The sequence below is a fragment of the Sphaerodactylus townsendi genome, linkage group LG02, assembly GCF_021028975.2.
Source record: "Sphaerodactylus townsendi isolate TG3544 linkage group LG02, MPM_Stown_v2.3, whole genome shotgun sequence".
Lineage (NCBI taxonomy): Eukaryota > Metazoa > Chordata > Lepidosauria > Squamata > Sphaerodactylidae > Sphaerodactylus > Sphaerodactylus townsendi.
The window spans coordinates 78,319,887-78,337,244 of NC_059426.1; the positions used below are offsets into that span (position 1 = coordinate 78,319,887).

The 17,358-nt window shown below is 44.3% G+C and overlaps 1 protein-coding gene across 6 annotated transcripts in view; it reads left to right on the top strand.

Moving 5' to 3' along the window:
* TSPAN4 (tetraspanin 4) overlaps positions 1-17,358 on the top strand; it is a 672,180-nt gene that overhangs the window by 198,447 nt on the left and 456,375 nt on the right. Inside the window, exon 1 of one of the 6 annotated variants that reach the window (XM_048486906.1) lies at positions 9,434-9,473. The exons of the other annotated variants lie outside the window; for them this stretch is intronic. The gene's annotated coding sequence lies outside the window, so the exon portion shown is untranslated. Of the gene's footprint in view, positions 1-9,433; positions 9,474-17,358 lie in introns of those variants that run through there. 6 annotated transcript variants of the gene reach the window in all.

Consider the following 17,358-nt stretch of genomic DNA (forward strand, 5'->3'; position numbering starts at 1 on the left):
TCCACAGTTGCCTGTTCTACTGTTTCATGATTTTTCCGTATTTCTTCAAGTTCGACTTCACTGAACACCTTGTTCCTGGTTATGAATCGCCTCTGGTCAGCAAGTCTCAGTTCAGTTACAGTTGAATCTGGATATTCGAGTTTCCACAGCCAGTACATCCGTTTTTGGTAGCCACGCTTTTGTGGTTCCGATTTATGGTAGCAGTTCATGACAGTTCGATTCTCTGACATTGAAAATTTCTGCCACTTTGGTAGTTGTTTTGCTTCCAGTTGCCCAGCAGGCCCATGCCCTGGTTGCTCAGCAATGGGTCCTGGTTCCTGTAGCCCACTTGTCGACGGATGCCCAGGTTCACCAGCACCCGCCGCGGTCCTTATTATCCTGGGCGACGACCGAGTCAGTATAGACTTCTTTTGAGTTTGTTTCACCATATTTTAATGGGTTGGGTGCACTTAGTCCTTCTCCTCAATTGAGACCACTCTGGCATGGTTGAACCTGCCGGTAGTTTGCACTACCGCCAGCACAGCTCTCAACATCACAGAAGCAGTTAAGCCCCCCGCCAACGACAAGGCGGCACCCGGTGGGGGGATGATGATGATGATGATGATGATTGTTATTGTTGTTTGTTATTGTTATTGTTGTTTGTTGTTTGTTGTTTGTTGTTACTGTTATTGTTATTATTGTTGTTGTTGTTGCTGTTGTTGCTGTTGTTGTTGTTGTTGTTCTGGTGGTGGTGGTGGTGGTGGTGGTGGTGGTGGTGGTGGTGGTGGTGGTTGGTTGTGGCTGTGGCTGTGGCTGTGGCTGTTGTTCTTGTTTTCCTTTGATGCTTTAGTCCAGATAACCAGTTCATCATGAGTATCCTATGGTCTGTGCTGGCACAGTGCCCATGTGAATCCAATTTTAAATGAACCATAGTCCTATCAACCTTTTGCCTGTCATAAAAGCAGTATGTTAAAATACATAGGATGATTAAAGCCAATTTGAAAGGCCTCTGTTGTGCTTCATTCTGTATTGTGGAGTGGTCCATTATTGTCAGGTACAAAATTGCATCAGTGGCCTCTTGACCACATGTCTCATGACAGATCAGACCCTACGGCCATGCAGTGGGCCCAGGGGGTTCACATCCAGCAGTGAACAATTAAGAGACAGTTTTGCATCCTCATTCACACTTTATGATCACTCCAAAATTGTCCAAACTTTTATGCATACAAGAACTGCCTGAGCAGGAGAGCTGTATTGATGATGGAAAGTAGAACTGTATCTAGGCTTGTCTTTGGCCCTCTTTTGTAGGGCTGATCATGTCAAAGTGTCTCTGGCTCTTCTCTGGTCTTCCTTTGATGTTTTTCTGCCCTTTCCCTTAGTTTCCAAATGTTGGTGCACTAGGGCTGTTCATCCTGCAGTTAGTAAAGGTAAAGGTCCCTGTGTATTACTGACCCATGAGGTGATGTTATAACATAAAGTATACTAGACAGACTGTCATTATGGTGTGGTTTGACATTGCCTTTCCCAAACGTCTACACTTTACCCCAGCAAGCTGGGTATTCATTTTACCAACCTTGGAAGGATGGAAGGCTGAGTCAACCATGAGCTAGCTACCTGAAACTGATTTTCACCGGTATCAAACAGGTTGTGACAGTGGCAAAGCTGTAACAGGGAGAGGGAGCAGAGGCACTGCATGCCATTAGTGTCACATGGGGGCAGATCCCCCTACCAGGGGCAGGGCATGGGTGGATCGGGGCAGGTGGGATCGGGGTCAGGCAGATCATGCCCCAGGCGCAGTTCCCTCTCCCTCTCCCTCGGTCCCTGGGTCATGAGCAGAACTTTGACTGTATTACTCTGCGCCAGGGGGCTCTTAATCCTGTGGTTGGGGTATGGGAAATACCCTGCCCTGAGCTCCCATTGCCTGCCACTGCTCCAAGTGGTTGCAGAGGAAAAATGAAGACAAAACCAAAACACTCCTCACTGGGATTGCGAGGCTGATGACATCACTTCTGGGAAAATGCAGAAATGATGGAGGTATCTCACAGAATCATTAGAAACTCTGTGGTTTATGATAAAACCATATTTTCTGGCAATTTTTAGAGTTACTGCCCTCATTCCCATGTTTCCCCAAAAGTGATGTCATCATGCTAACAATTCTGCTCCCCCCTGTCCTTCCCCCAGCCCTCCTGCCAGTTGCAAGGCTGGCTCTGGCAACCCTAGGGTATGCCCAGTTTTTGCTGATTTCTCTTGAATGAAATCTTTGATGCCCTCTTGCTGGGCTCCTGGGCTTCAGCTGTCTCTAGGTGTTTCTGGCTTTTTTTCTCTGTCTTCCCATGCAGACTGGGGGTGAGGAGGTTTAGCTTACACAGAGAGGTTCAAGCATATCAATTCACCTTATCTGGTGAATGGGATTTGTTTCCCTGCTTCTACACATGAAGCCAGCTGGGTGACCTTGGGCCAATCACAGTTCTTCAGAACTCTCTCAGCCTCACCTACTTCACAAGGTGTCTGGGGGGAAGAGGAAGGAAAAGGAGTTTGTCAGCCCCTTTGAGTTTCTTTATAGGAGAGAAAAGGGGTATAAATCCAAACTCTTCTTCTTCTGGAGTGGAGCAAGCAGTTCTAGAACTAGAATGTGGGATCCTTGATCTTCAGCTTAGATTATATATCTGCAGTACACAAACACATATTTCTCACACGCACTTACAAGCATTCTCTATTTCTAAACACGGCTTAAGAATTTATCAGTGCTAAATATGCAGAATAGTGCAGGGACAGCTGCAATTACAAGCCAGCTGTTTTTATTGGTCCTACAGAATTAGAAGCGGAGAAATGAGTGTTTAATGAAGCATAATCTATTAGCAACCAGTACTTGACATGTAAACATGCTGTTTCATTCAGTGTAAATTGTAAGCGGAAAATAATGGTATGAAGGTCTGAAGCTACTTCACTATACTCCCCTGATTTTCAGTTGCTTTCTTTGAAAAATCCTTTGAAGCATGTTTTATTTCCTCTCCAAAAATTACATTGGGCATGCAAATAATTCTGCAAAAGTTACTTGGAGTCTAATCCACAGGGCTCAGGCAGCCAGGGATTGTGGCATGACAGAGGGTGCTCCTGAGGGCTTCCAGGTGGCTTGGGGAGGCAGCAAACACTAGAAACTCCCTGGCTGCTTGAAAGCTCTCCATGGGCCAAAATGGACTAATGCCATCCTTTCAGGTGGTGTCAGTCCAAGGGCTGTGCCAGGGGAATTCCTGGCTCCAGAGTCCAGTGGAAGCTGATGAAAATCGGCTACACCCCCAGGAATGCCCCCAGCTATGCTGGCAATCTCTTGGATGCCGGATGCATCTCTGGGTGCCAGACTTCCAGGTCGGGTGTATCCAATGGCCATGGCACCTGCCCACCTCCCAGTTTGCCCTCCCGACTGGCATAAATGGCATCACACTATCAGAGTAGGCAAATGCGCCAGCGTGTCCCTGCACCTGCTCCAAGAGGCCATTTAGTCTCCCTCCCCATCAAACTGGGCTGTTAGTCTACACACTTTTTATTAGGCCACCTTCCCTTACCTTTCTAGTCACTTATGATCCAGAGGAAAGCCAGAAATTTTTTTTGTAAATTTCCTTATTTGATTATTTGAAGGTTATCAAGCAAGCTATTGACTAGGCAGAGACAGAAGCTACAATTGCAGCTTTCTGTTTCTTGTCCTTTCATTTGAAAATGTAGGGGAGAACAAGAAATGACATGTTGGGCATTTTGTTTGACTGAATAGATTTTAATATGGGGCATGTTAAAGGGGACAAGATTAAAAGAAACTGATTTGAGCTGGAACCATAGCCTGTTGTGGGTTTTCATGCACCTGCTGGATCTCCATCCTCTGGTCCTGGTGACCATATCGCTTATATTGGTGTTAAGGTTGCAGGATTTGTCATGTAATGAATTTGCATACGCCACTGAAGGCACTTTTCAACCTCTCTTTTGATGTTGTGTCCATGTGCGAAAAACAGGCCACTTAAAGTGTGCTTTTATTAGAATTCCGAATTTAAAACCATGCATAAGTTGGAAAGCATAAGGAAGTTGAAAAATGATTGTAAATCATGACAATCGCTTCATGCATGGCTGTCAGTTGAGCTAGACACTTAAGATAAAGCTTTTTCTGTTTCATTTCATGTGCATACCAACACTGCAAGGAAAGTTGAAAAGTGGTTTAAACAGCATGCATGAATTTTGCCAAAGAGTACTACTGAAAGGGAGGAGCCGCGTGGCGTAGTGGTTAAGTTCTTGCACTGCCACTCACGTGGTCAGGAGTTCAAGCCCCCTGTGGATCAGATATCCTGGCAGCTGGCTCATGGTCAACTCAGCCATCCATCCATTCCTTGGTCGGTAAATGAGTACCTAGCACATAGCTAGGGGGTAAAGAATAGCTGGGGAAAGCAATGGCAAACTTCCCCACAAAAATGGCTTGCCTATGAAATCACTGCTTGCAGTGGTTCCCCAGGGTCAAACACGACTGAAGGGGAAACTTTACCTTTACTACTGAAACAAGATTTCATGTTAGCTATGACAGAAGTGTGCAGAAAATAGATCATGGTCATCTGACCACCTTCCAGTAGACTGTTTGCTGCCTGGTGCTTTCTTGGATTCTTTAAAATAATGCTAGACTGGATGAACATTGGTGTAATCCAATAACGTTCAGAGATTTTGTTATCCCTCTTGGTTTAGAAACTTAAAATAGGGAGAAAAATAGACAAATCAGAATTAAAGTCAGTCCATTCCCAAAGTAAAGAGGCAATTCATTCTGTTTACTGATGTTATTTGACTTGACTTTTCAAAGTGTTTATTACTAATCCATGGTATCTTTTGGCTTTGAATTCTCTTGTATGTATACTGTAAGTTTTCTGTTTCCTCAAAGTTTGCAACAGAGTGAGGGCATGATTCAAACAAAGGTGTAGTAATGAGAATTACCACTAGTTGTCACTCAATTACCATTAAAAGGTGGAATCAGCTTTCAGAAAACAGTATGAGGTTTCTCTTCGTTGAACAAAAAGGAAGAAAATGAGAGTTTATCTTATCTAGACAAACTAAAAACTTGAGTTTCGGAATGTACCAGATGTTGTTACATTTTGTCTTGGAGGTTTACTTAGTTTGCTAAACAAGTAGGAATCTTTGCCATATACACTGTTTGCTTCTAATTTGACTATGTGTTTGTACAGCACAAATACTCAATGTTTTCTTATAGGTAAGTGTGTAAACATTGTTTGACATTCTTTTTAAAATTTAAAGTGGTTTATATTTGGTCTGGGAATATAAGAGAAAGAGTAATGAGGGAATGTTGAAAGGAGGAAGACTACGTAAAGGAAGATGAGAAAGTGATGAAAATAATGGCTAAACATTGATCAAGATAATGAAAAACATTGAGTTGAGACCATTTAAGAAATTCTGGCTGAAGTGGTGTTCAAAGGAAGTTGAAGATTTCTTTGGTAAATCTATGAAGGTAACTATAATATAGTACCAGTTCACCTATTCATAGAGTTAGCAGCTGCTGGCAAAACCTTCAAAATCAACACCCTGTTACCTTCTTGAGATCCTGAAGAAAGGGTAGAGTCCATGAATCTGGATGAAGGGTTCATCATTGAAATGCTGGCTTTCATTTCAACTGCTGTTATTTTAGAATGTACCTACCTGGAAAATGAAGCACTTTTTAAAAAAAGTTTGTGATAACAACTGAATCTTGAACTCTTGAGGATGGTTCCGTGATGGTTCATCTCGGTTTCACCCTCACCACTGCAGCGTGGCTTTGGCACTCTTTACCCACTCTTTACCCATGTAGCTGTGCTGGCACAAAATTCTAATTTTAGTTTACAGTTGGCGCAGAAATCATGTTCCACGCAGCCACGTTTCAACGTAGCCTCCACCAGTACTAAACAAAAAAAGGGGCTGCATGCGCTTCGCACATAGCCCACTGCACTCTGATTGGCTGGAAGGCTCCAGGTCACTCTCTATGACCGGAAAATACATCTAGATTCAACCCACAAACCTCCCCACTGATCTGGGTTCGGCACATGTTTTTTAAAAAGATGGACTTCAATGCAGGTTATTAAAAAACACATAAGGGGGAGTGGGAGCACCAGAACCGGGATGAATCTGTGTTTGATGGTTGAGCGGTGGGGACTTCTTGCTGAAACCTGGATATTTCGGGTGAGTCACGTAATTAATTGACTATGGGGATTCCACCGTTGGTTCACATATGAGATGTGAGGTTGAAAACCCAGTTTTCCTAATTCTGACTTTGGGAGGCTCAGTGACTAATTTAATGAGCCTGATAAAGTTATCTGTTTGAATCTTTACATTTATTCTTCTGGCCTTACTTTGTGGAGTATGCATGGGTGAATGTGTCTATGTACGCTGAACATTAGATACATCTTGCATAAATTTCTGAGTCCAAGAAAGAGAGGGGAACTGGAGCAGCTAGATCGATCAAGTTGGGGCAAGTTCTTTCATGTTCATGTATAAAAGTGTTTGTTTACTAAGCTTGGTATTTAGCAGAATATATCTGAAACCCAAAGAGAAGTAAGTTTTGTTCTTTTATGGATTGCTTTGTGTTAAAAATGTATGCTGCTTAACTCATAAATCTGTCGCACCATTCCTTTATTGGCTTTCTCTGGTGGCGATTTTTTACTGCATGCCATTTACTGCTCAAGCAGTGTTTTTGTTTTTGCAGCTTCAGAGAAAATCAGAATAAAAGGTCCCAAAGGAAAATTAAAGGAACATAAAAACCTAAAATGACTTTTAAAAAGAAAAAGCTAGAGGCTCTGACTCTTAATTGTTTTTAAATGCTTGGCACTTAATTAAATGTTAATATTTTTCTTTTAACAGCTTCTTCCATGAGGGATTTTAATCTTCAAGTACTATCTGCTGCTCTGACGAAGCACATTTTTACTGTGTTTAGTGACTGTCGTTTGCAGTAATGTTTCCTGGGGATAGTGGCTGTACTAGCCATTTATTGCTGCTGTTAGTGCCTCTGTGCTACTTCTAGTATTTGTAGGTCATCAGCTGGGGTTAAGTTAAAGAGGTATGCTTCCACTTCCAAATAAAAGAATCAGGCAGCTATCACAATTTCTTCTGTGGAAATTAAAGAATTTGGTCCAGCTGTCACTTAATAGAAGGTCTGACCCTAATCTACTTTGTGCTTCCCTATTTTGGGGAGTTTAGAACAGCAGTGTATGCAGCTCTGAGCTGGTTGGAGTAAGGGGAGAATAAAAACAACTAACCAACTGGATCATCTGTATTTTGGGAAACTCTTTTATCAGCTATTGAAACCTTGGGTTGAATACTGACTAAACGGACATTATCCACTGATTCTCCCTTCCTGCTGCAGTGCCCACCCCCAAGGTCATTCATCAGGGTCGCCCTCTCTCCCCAATAGTATTTTTGGAGACCAGTGGACTTCAGCGGGAATGGGGAGGCAGGAAATTTCACTTCTGCCATTGGAAAATTTAGTCTGGATCCAACTACTTGTGCTTATGTTTCACTTTTACTTCTTTTTATAAGAAAACCCTACAGACAAAACAGAAGCTCTGTCAATTGCCCATGAACTGATCAAACAGAAGCACAAAAAAGACTGTCTAACACTTCTCCTCACAGATGCACATGCACCATTCCTGAGCTATTAAAGGTGTCATGGATGACCTGGCTGAGGCTGCAGAGGGTGCAGAGGGACTTACACCTAGGAAAATGGGGCCAGCTGTGCATGTTAGCTTGCTTCTTATGGATGCTGCTTTTTTGTAGTTATCTTTCCTGATGCAGTGGCAGCATGTAAAAATTCAACATGATTGTACTTTCTCTGTTCTATCACTGGACATTACACTTTGCTGCCCTCCTACAAGTAATTTATAGTGCACCAGGTTCTTTGTAGGATTCCATCAAGCCAGATGTTTCACAGTGCTGATTAGAGCTACAAATTAAATCCATTTAATAAAAACAGTAGCACTGGCAAATAACCAAGTAAAGCACATATGAACAGCTATCTCACCCACAAATATCAGTGGCACCTTTGACAGTTATCCATTGAAGCTGAATAGGGGCCAGAATTTACAGATTAGGAGGTCTTCTCAGGGATGCCAGGGGAGAAGCAGACACCAATAGAAATGCCTGCCTTTGCTTCCGCTATACTGGAGAACATATTGTTGAGTACTGACAAGAGTACGTGATTTCTTGGTGGATGATTATCTCTCTCTGAGTCCCCCCCCCCCCATCTCTAACTTCTTAAACCATTTATGGCCAAGGGGTCTGAAGATCTCCTCTATCAAGTAAACTTCTCACATCTCAGTAAAGCCTTTGGAGGTTGTACCTTTCAAATGGGTAAGATCCAGAGGTGGGATCCAACCAGTTCTCACCACTTTTCTAGAAGTGGTTACTAATTTTTTCTGAGTGCTGAGAAGGGGTTACTAAAGCAACCTCCCTGCCCAATAGGGACTGGAGGTGTGTGTGTGCAGCAGCACCACTGTTTGAATCCCACCACCATCGGAACCTGTTATTAAAATTTTTGGATCCCACCACTGGTAAGATCAGCAGTGGCTGATCCAGTGGCTGATTCTCTGTTATGACTTCTGCTTGTGTAATGGCATTTCTGAAGAAATGAGGAAAGTTTCCAAACTTGTTTTATTTTGCATTTGTATCATGGGGGGGGGGGGGTAGCTCAAGAGAATGCTTTTATAAAGGAACAGAATTGTAATCGATCTTATTGCTTTTTGAGAGTATCACCTTGCTTTGAATGTATTACCTTTTTTTGTAGTCCACTTTCTGCATTATAGTGTGTCTTGCCTTACTTGCCTTTTTGTTTGCATTGTGTTCCAGTTCTGTAAACTCAGTCCTGTTGCTTGTTCACTGGATGTCTTATGCTGTCTGAATATTTTGTTTTGTAATCCTCCTTGAGTCTCAGCAAGAAAGGGGGTAGTATAAAGAAAGCAAATAAAGAAAGGGCCAAGTATGGCAGTACTTTCATTGCTTTTACTTTCATTGGGAATGTCAGTGAAGCACATCTCACTTTTCAGCTGAAAGTTGTGACTTTTCCTGGGGTCTCTGTTTTCTTTTTAGCTTTTATCCATGATCTCAGAGTTTGGGAGGTGGAGGGTAGGGTGATAGATCCCTCAGTTATACATGGAAGCTAACCATGAGAAAGCACCAATCACATTGCAGAAGTTATAGTAAATAATGCCAGTGTGGGACCTGAGACCAAAGAGTTAGGGAAGGAGGGATAATACATGTGAGGCCAAATTAAGAGTGGATTATTCTGGCTTAGGAAAAATTCCTGGTGATCGGGGGGACAGTGCAAAGGGAAGAAAACTGACCAGGGATTTGATGCCATATTCGACCTGTGAAGCTGTCATTTCCTCCAGATGAACTAATCCCTGTAGTCTGGAGATCAGTTCCAGGAGAGCTCCAGGTTCCACCTTGAAGTTGGCAACTCCAGGGCAAATGGAGACAGGCTTACAGCTGAGGTTAGTAAGTGACCTGGGAAAGCATAAGAGGGAAAAACAGATGTATGAAGGAAGGTACAGTGGGTGAAAGCAATGACCTGAGGGAAGCAGATAAGACTGCAGAATGCTGACAAGGCAGTTGGAAATCAATCTATATAAGCCTCCAATCCTGACTTGGTTTAGCAGCTGTGTAACATAACATGTTTCTTCTATAACCATAAATTAGCACTACTGATAGACAAGCTTCCATTGGCTCACCTTGGAATCTTTGACAAGCTTTCTCCAAAAAGTCGTGTGTGTGTGTGTGTGTGTGGGGGGGGGGGTGTTGGTTTGTTTGAGCTTTTTTCCTCTCTGAAGAATCTCATTAAAAATTGAATACAGACAGACCAATCAAAACCAAACGAACCTTGCTCATGAGAAAGGGCAAACGTCACTGGAAATGGAGAGGATTATTGTATTGAAATGATTCTTTTTTCTTCTGGGGCACCTGGAGCTTGTAGTTCCCTTTGCATCTGGCAAGCGCGTCTTTCTAGAAAGCACACCCTGCTCTCCTATGTACCCTCACCATTTTTGATGGTAAATTTTCTTACTGGGTAAGGAGTAGAGATAGTGCCTGTTAAATGGTTGGCCCAATGTGTAATGGCATTAGACTTTCTAAGCTGGTTGATTTCACATTCTGAACCTTCCCAATTTCAAGTTTATCCTGTTCGCTCACTGAAATGGCTAGTTATTTCCTGTTCAGGTAGTGTTGGCAGTTGAGAATTGGATTTTCTGCAAAGTGTTGCAGGTTTCTGATAACAGATAGAGACTTGTGCCCAGTTTTTCTCATAAACTATCTCTTATGCACACATCAGTTTTCTTTTTAATCAACCTTTTACAAAAGCATATTTTCTTCAGTAACGCATAGCTTCTTATCGGATCCCTGTAAATGCCAAGCGTCTCAACATTTATCCTCTGGAATAAGCAATTGATTGATTGTCTCTCATAATTATGTTTGCAGCCATCTGAAGGCCTGTGAAATTATACGGAGTCTATGACCTGAGTTATTTAAAGTAACTGTGTTTAAAATGCTAAGCCTTTGGGGATTGCTCTGATTAAGAGAGGAATGCCAGATGTCTCAGGTATAGTAGGTGTCAAGATGGGATTAATTAATATTTTGAATAAATAAGTAATTTTCACCACACAAACTTCAGACTGTGCCTATTGTAAATGCTAGAAACTGCAATCTTATTGACAGGAAATAAGAGAGATGTATTGACTCCTAAAGTAGAAAGTTTGCAATCCTAAATTTAAAGGTTGATTTCATATTCTGCAGGTCTCCATCCTGTTGCATGGATACTATTTCTGGGAGGAGATCTTGTGTCTGGAAATCCATGCTTTTTAAGTCAACCCTTATTCACCACACTTGGGAAAAATTTTGTCTCTATTTAGAAAATGTATATGCTGCCCATATAGAAAGCGTATATGCTGCCCCTTGAGAGACCAGCTTAAGATGGCTCAAAAATAAGATTCATTATTTATGTTGGACTTAAAAGTATGCACCTGACATATATTATCTTTGTCATCTTTTTAAGGTAAGTCAGTATCATTATCTCCATATTATATATAAGGGCTAAGACTAAGAGGTTTCATAAAGTCAGGGGCAAAAGAGAACTGGACATTTCCAAACTGGACACTAAGTAGGAAATGTATGTCACCCTTATTCTATAGAACTCCACTGGTTACTGATCAATTCAAGGTACTGGTTATCAGCTACAAAGCCCTGAATAGCCATGGATCCACATACCTGCAGGACTGTGTCTCCTGCTATTCTCTGCTCTGACAACTTGCCTCATCTGAGCTAGGCTTTCTTAAGGTGCCATCATGTCGGTGTGTATAAGATCAGCAACTGCCTCTTCGCGCACATTCTCTGTGGTACATCTCACCTTGTGGAATGGCCTGTCTGAGAAGGCCAGGAAGCCCCCTGCCCCGCCCCCCGCCGCCCCATGACGATCATTTCGCAGAATCTGCAAAACAAAAATGTTCAGCAGGACATTTTTATAAAGGAATGTAAGTGAAGTAAAATGAAATAATTTAAAGTGTGATCTCAGTTTTTTGGCCCTCACTACCTTCCACTGAGGAAAAAAAACACTCCTGCTCAATATTGTAAATGTTGCATTATGCCAATTAAACATTGATAGAACACATTGTTCCCCTTCTAGAAAGACAAGTGAATGATTAACAGGATTAAAGATATCTAAACCATGACTGCATGGAAGCCTACATACAGGGGTAAAGCTAAAATAACCATTGTGTATCTTTAGAGAAACCCAGCCATTCAATTAATTTCCTTTTGCATCTCTAGAGCTATAAAGTTGCTTTGCTGGCTGCTACAGTGAGGTTCAATAACCAAAAATAAAAAGAAAGAAACGTGATGGAAAAAAAATGAGGATCGGGATGCATTTGGAAAGACATGGTCGTGCTACAGAATGGATAGTACAGTATTTGGAGTAATAGTTTATAGGGTTGGTAAATGGGAAAAAAATTCGGCCCCGGTTCGGATTCGGGTCCAGTTCGGATGTATGGGGTCGGATCCCCCCATATCTGAGCCTGCCAGGCTCGGATACACCCGAATTTCCGAGATTCTCGGGTTCGTTTTTATTTTTTTGATGTTTTTCCATGTTTTGGCCTGCAGGGGGCGCATTTTTGAAGATATTGGCATGAAAATTTCAGGGTATCTTCAGAATACTGTTCTGATTATGCACCCCAAGTTTGGTGCAGTTTGGTTCAGGGGGCCCCAAGTTATGGACCCTCAAAGATAGCCCACATATTCCATTGTTGTCAATGGAAGCCAATGGAATATAGGGGCTATCTTTGAGGGTCCATAACATGGGCCCCCCTGAACCAAACTGTACCAAACTTGGGGTGCATAATCAGAACAGTATTCTGAAGATACCCTGAAATTTTCATGCTGATACCTTTAAAAATGCGCCCCCTACAGGCACCCCAGGATTTTTGCCTAAGATTCTGTGGTTTGCATTGAATTTTTTCAATTGCTTTCAATGGGGGAATTCCTGGGGTGCCTGCAGAGGGCGCATTTTTAAAGGTATCATCACCAAACTTTCAGGGTGTCTCCCAGACGCTATTCTGATCATACACCCCATGTTTGGTGCAGTTTGGTTCAGGGGGGCCCAAGTTATGGACCCACAAACAGGTGGTCCATTATCACCCATTGTCGAGGAGGGGATGAAAAATGCAAACCATTTTTTTAAAGCCTTCGACAATACATTTTTTTAAAGCTAGAGACACCAAAATTTCAGGGTATCATCTGGAGACTTTCATGATCATACCCCCTAGGTTTCAGGTGCAGTTTGGTTGAGGGGGCCAAAGGATCCTTGAGGAACCTTGCTTTTTAAACAGATTTTTTTGTGCTACTGTGTGATGTTTGTGTGATTTTGGGGTGACCAAGAGAAAAAATCATTAGGATCGGTGAGGATCCATTCTTTTTGATCATGTTTTTGGGGCACTGTTGGGCCATGAAGCGTGGGATGTGTGACTGCTTTGTGCAGACATGTGTCTAAGGACTTGTGCCATGATGTGGTGGTGATTTTGGGTGGCCAAGTGAAGAGAACCATGCGGATCGTTGAGGATCTATGCTTTTAACCATGTTTTTGCAGCACTGTTGGGCCATGAAGCATGGGATGTGTGACTGCTTTGTTCAGACATGTGTCTAAGGACTTGTGCCATGTTGTGGTGGTGATTTTGGGTAACCAAGTGAAAACCATGGATCCTTGAGGGATCCATGCTTTTAACCATGTTTTGGCGGCACTGTGGTAAGAAACTCCCAGGCAGGTGGAATTCACACATAAATTTATTAAAGTTTTAGTTAGTTGTTCAGTTAAAGTAGTTGATTTTTTCAGTTAAAGTGTTGTTTTGCCACATTTCTAACATTGGGGATGTGTTTGCTCTTCTTTGTTTCTTTTTCCCCCAGCACTTTTTTCTTCCAGCCTTACTGTGCTGTCCTGCCTTCCACTGGAGTGGAGAAGCCTGTGGACAGTGGGCTTTTCCCCACTCCCTTCCTTCCTCCCTGTGCTGGGCGCTGCTCTCAGCGCGCTGCATCCCAGGCGCGCATCCAGGCGTCCACACGACCCCGCTTCCTGTGCGGAGGTCGTCAAAGGTCGCCGTTCAGAAGAGCGCCTGGGATGCCGCGCGCTGAGGGAGCACGACAGCGGCAGCGGTGGGGCGACTGCGCTGTGGCCGCCCCTGCCGTGGGGAGGGAGGAGGAACCCCGCGCTACTCTCCTCAAGTAGCGCGGGGCTTACGGTAAGTGGGGAAAGGCCCAGCGGCAGCGGCGGGGCGGCTGCGCTGTGGCCGCCCCTGCCGGGGGGGGGGAGGAGGAACCCCGCGCTACTCTCCTCAAGTAGCGCGGGGCTTACGTCATGTGGGGAAAGGCCCAGCGGCAGCGGCGGGGCGGCTGCGCTGTGGCCGCCCCTGCCGTGGGGAGGGAGGAGGAACCCCGCGCTACTCTCCTCAAGTAGCGCGGGGCTTACGGTAAGTGGGGAAAGGCCCAGCGGCAGCGGCGGGGCGGCTGCATTGTGGCTGCCCCTGCCATGGGGAGGGAGGAACCCCGGCTACTCTCCTCAAGCAGCGCCGGGCTTACGGTAAGTGGGGAAAGGCCGAGCGGCAGCGGGGCGGCTGCGCTGTGGCCGCCCCTGCCGGGAGGGAGGAGGAACCCTGCGCTACTCTCCTCAAGTAGCGCGGGGCTTACGGTAAGTGGGGAAAGGCCCAGCGGCAGCGGCGGGGCGGCTGCGCTGTGGCCGCCCCTGCCGTGGGGAGGGAGGAACCCGCTCCTCTCCTCAAGTAGCGCGGGGCTTACGGTAAGTGGGGAAAGGCCCAGCGGCAGCGGCGGGGCGGCTGCATTGTGGCTGCCCCTGCTGTGGGAGGGAGGAGGAACCCCGCGCTACTCTCCTTGGCAGCGCGGGGCTTACGGGTACGTGGGGAAAGTCCCAGCGGCAGCGGCACGGCGGTTGCGCTGTGGCCGGCCCTGCCGTAGGGAGGGAGAAGGAACCCCGCGCTACTCTCCTCAAGTAGCGCGGGGCTTACGGTAAGTGGGGAAAGGCCCAGTGACACTGTGGGTAAGTGGGGTCTCTTTGGGTGGGAAACTTTGTGGGGACCATTCTGTGGGTTTTTTATTTTTGTAGTTTGAAGCCCCACTCATCCCACCGCCACTTGCCAGGAGCGGCATGGGAGGTCGGGGTCTTGGGGTTTCGCGCGGGTTGGGTGGGAAATGAGGCTGGGGGGGGGTGGGTGCTTGTAGGACTTGCGGGAGTGGGGTGGGGGAGCGGCGCTTGCGGCGGAGTAGGGTTTGTTTTTGTTTTTTTACTTGGAAGCTGCTCGTCCCAAGCTTACTTGGAAGCTCCGCTCGTCCCAAGCTTGCCAGGAGGCGGAGCTGGGCCAGAAGGAGTTAAATTTTATTTTCCCCAGGCTGGCTCGGAGAAGCCGCTGGCTCGGGGAAGGGCCAACTTCGGATTGCGTTTAGTGAGGAGGGGGCAGGCTCGGCTCCTCGGCCCTCCGACCCCCTCCGAACTGGCTGATCTCGGCCTGATTTGCCGTTCGGGAGGGGCCGAACCGCCAACCCTAATTTCTGAAAACAAATTCTCCAGCAGGGCATCATTCATGCTGATGAGTATGTAGGTGAACGGGTGTGCTAAATTCCTGAAGAAGGTGGTTCGTTTAAACCGAGTAGGATGTAGAGCACATTGGTGGAATACAGTTATCATAGAGGAGTCATTTCTCTGTTGCTAGCTAAAGGCTATCGTAAATCTTCAGTGCTTTTATTGTTATATTGGGAGGGGTTAAGCCTGTCGCAGTGTTCTTGTTAAAGGTGGTTTTATTACTATTATACTAAATGACAGATTGCACTTTTATTCAATTTATCTCAAGAATAAGAGTACTCACCAGAAGGCTGCCCAAAGTACCCTTTCATTTTCTATGCCTTAGTAAATGTTGAAATAAACTTTTTCAATTATTTGTAGACTAGTCTTGTGTGCAGAATTGCTAAAGGAAGTATAGCTATTCCTATCAGGGGAGGGGTCATGGTCGGAGGTGCAGCATCTACTTGGCATGCAGAAAGTCTCAGTTTCAATCCCAGCATCTCCAACTATGCATAAGTCCAAGCAGTAGGTGATGTGAAGACCCTGCCTGACACCCTGGAGAGCTACTGAGTAGACCAGGGGTCTACTCAACCTGCGGCTCTTCAGATGTTCATGGATTACAAATCCCATCAGCCCCTGCCAGCATGGCCATTTGTAGTCTATGAACATCTGGAGAGCCACAGGTTGCAGACCCCAGCGAGTAGACAATATTGACTTTGACTGGACCAAGAATCCAATTCAGTATAAGATGGCTTCATGCGTTCATGTGTTCACTGGCTTAAATTGTTGTAAGAAGTGACACCAGCCAATTGTGACAAGTCATATTAAAATTAGCTGTGCTTGAAAAAGTATACAGTATAATGGGTAACTCAGTGTGTAAAGCCAGCATGGCAGGGTGGTTTAGAGCAGTGGCTTTAATCTGTAGAACTGAGTTTGATTCTCCACATAAGAGCGGACTCTTATCTGTGAACTGGATTTGTTTCCATGCTCCTACACATGAAGCCTGCAAGGGTGGTCTTGGGCTAGTCACAGTTCACTCAAAACTCTCTGAGTCTCACCTAACTCACAAAGTGTCTGTTGTAGGGAAAGGAAGGAAAGGAGTTTATAAGTCACTTTAAGACTCCTTAGAGCTGAGAAAAGTGGGATATAAAACCAAACTCTTCTTCTTCCTCCTCCTCCTCCTCTTGAACAATATAAATGCAAACAATTATCACTAATATTCTACTCATCCATTATTGTGGTACTGTATAGGCTGCTTCAGGTGGATCTGGAGAACTGATTTAGTTCTCTAATCAGAGTACCTGAAGTCAGCACATTTGGAGTGGGGTTCATTCGTAAGCTCCTTGGCCAAAGACCTGGAGCTATCACTGAGGAAGCCTTCTTTGGGAATTTTAGAAGGTGGTTGGATGTGTAAGTCGTTTTGATCATGCAGAGCTTTAACCTGAGGCACCAGCACCTGGTAACTTACTGGGACCTATATAATTAATGTACTAGAGAAAGGCTATAATAGCTTCACCCAACTCCACATTCCATAGATGACATTGTAGTTTGCACCAGATGAAGTTTCCATTCCATCATCCATTATGAAGCATACAAAACAGGGAGAATGACTGTTGCTCTCTAGAAAAACCTTATGACAAGATTTAACTGAAATAATCTGTGCTTGTATTATGCGTGCCACCTGGACATCCAAGAGTACATCAAGCTGTAAAACTATTCCATTGCACATGGCAACACCCTATTGGTAACAGGCAATCTCGTTTTCCCTTGTAGTTTTTATCACTTTCTTTTTGCTTGGATTATGTTTCAACCTATTCATCTATAGACACTCATCCAAATCAACCTCATTCTGGTTCAGAACAGGAACTAGAGCTGATAAGAAAAGAAAAGAAGGGCTAAGTATTATCAGTATTTGATGTGCTCAGACAAGTCCTTGGATAATATCTTCTAAAAGTCCCCTGTAGTTGTTATCAGTGGTAACATAGAACCTCCTAGCACATTTTCCTGTGTGTTAATATGTTAATATAATTCTGGAGCAGATTTTGGCAACAAATTATTCTGGATGGTACTCCTTTTTTCAAAAAGGAATGTGCCTATTTACATAGCTCTTTTGGCTTGAAGATTTAAATTTGTATCCATCTGATTACTTTTCCTTCTTAATCAAGCTGAGATAGCATGGGTTATAATTGACATGTAAATTATAAATCAGATGTATATATTAAGGAGAATTCTAACAACTATTTACTCTCATTCTGGAGATACATTGGAATTGG